The sequence below is a fragment of the Otolemur garnettii genome, unplaced genomic scaffold (assembly GCF_000181295.1).
Source record: "Otolemur garnettii isolate 467f Iridium unplaced genomic scaffold, OtoGar3 scaffold00172, whole genome shotgun sequence".
Lineage (NCBI taxonomy): Eukaryota > Metazoa > Chordata > Mammalia > Primates > Galagidae > Otolemur > Otolemur garnettii.
In genome coordinates this window covers 1,939,965-1,942,018 of record NW_003852567.1, presented here as the reverse complement: position 1 = coordinate 1,942,018, position 2,054 = coordinate 1,939,965, and positions in this window count along the sequence as shown.

Here is a 2,054-nt window from a genome sequence, read left to right as displayed (position 1 = left end):
TTAAACTGTAATAATAACAAATAATTGTTGAGACATGATTATTGAGAACTGCTTATCAAAGTTTGCGTTGTTGTCAGGCCCTGCCCTCCCCTGTCCCCCGCCCCGCCCCCCCCCCCATGTTGTCCTGCCTTACAGATGCTAGAATCTGGTCACCCTATACTACAGCTAAAAATAAAATAAAACTAGAATTCTGTTGTTAATTCTGGAAGACTTAATAAAAGGAGGTGGGGTACAGTGTGTCATGCCTGTAATCCCTGTCTCCAAAAGAAAGTTTAAATAAATTGAGAGATGGGGGAGGAACAAGATGGCGGCCAAGTAACAGCTTTCTTGCAACTGGGCACAGTGAGACTGGGGAGAGAAGACTCCAGGCATCTTTAGCTGGTGGGATCTGCCCAGAAACATCCCTTTGGGGACATAGGGAGTCAGCGAGAGACTTCTGGACCCCATGAGGAGGACAAAAGCAGTGGAGAACTGGCAAGTGGTTGAGTGTGTTCATTTGGTCTAATCCCTCTGGCAGCTATAAGTATAGCAGCAGTGAGATTGCAAACTGGAATGGCCTTACCTGTGATCTGGTTTTTTTGTTTTTATTTATTTATTTTTTTTAGACTTGGCACTCAGTTGAACTACTTTGGGAGAACTTGGGCCAGAGTGCGGAGGACTTTAAGCATTGTTTAGGGCCCCGGACTGTGCCACTGAGCTGGTCAGAGCTAATAGTGTTTGGCTGTGGGCAGTGGGGAGCCATTGTGGGAGATCTGCCCCAGTAAGCTCTGCCCTCAGGGTCACAGAGTGAGAATCTGGCAGGCAAGTAATCTAGTGACTGAGCAGCCTAAAGGAGGGGACTGAGACACCTTATAGCCTTGGCCCTCAGGGACATAGAGTGAGACCAGTTTTGGCACACTGGGTGAGCAGACAGCTACTTCAGGAGTGATCCCAGGGACAAGTGCTTTCCTGGGAAAGCTTCTGCTTAGCCAAGGTTATCAGTTTAAAGTGACTTTTAAGCAGGCTGAGGAGGGATTTAGGCTCTCCAGCCTGCAGGGTTTGAGAAATCAGCAGAGGTTTCCAGTCTCCATCTCATATAGCTATATCAGTATTGTGATTAACATCTCATACCCCAGAAGATTACCTGTTTCCCAGACAATATTCAGCAAGATATATATACTGCTTTTTTTTTCTTTTTTTCATTATTTTTTTAATTTCAACATTTTCCCTCTAGGTCTTCCTTTTTTTTTTTCTTTCTTTCTTTTCCTTCTTCATTTTTCTAGTTTCAGTATAATTTTCCATTGTTGCCTTCTTTAACAATTAGAACTTCATTTTTGCTAGTGTTTCTACGCATATTATTTGGTTTTCCCCCAATTTTTTCCCATAAAGTTTTCTGTTTGCTTGTCTTGGTTTGATTTATAGCATTTTTGTCTTTCCTCTCTACTTGATGGAGGTGTGGTGCTATGTCTGAACAGGCTGGCAAAGAGCTGCTGATCTCAAGGGAGCCACCCAACCCAGCACCCCCAGAGGTTGGGGGTTTTTAAGGTTGGGTCAAAGTATTCTACTGTATACTTATATTGCTCCTGTCTTCCTCTTTCTGTGCCTCTCTTCTTTTTTTCTTTTTTTTTGAGGTACAGGCGTCGAGCCAGTGTGCCTCTCTTCTTTTTGTCAATATTCCCTTTTACTCACTCCCTCTTCTTTCTCTTTTTTCTTTTGTTTTCTTTTCTTTTTCTGTAAATCTTTTTTCCTTTCTTGCTCTTCAATCTTCTCATCCTTCTGGTCTGGTAGCAAAAGGACTCATTAAAACCCTAGGCCAGAGGCACAGTGACTTAAAGAGCAAAAGGAAGTGAAAGGAAAATTAGGGCAAGGAAACAGGTAAAGGAAAACACTCATGAGGAAGAATCAGCAGAAAAATCCTGGCAACATGAAAAACCAGTCCAGAGCAACCCCCAAGGGACCGTGAGGTAGCTACTGCAGAGGATTCCACCTATAAAGAAATGTTAGGGCTCGGCGCTCAACCGGCTAAGGTGCCAGCCACGTACACCTAAGGTGGCGGGTTCGAATCCCCAGCCCGG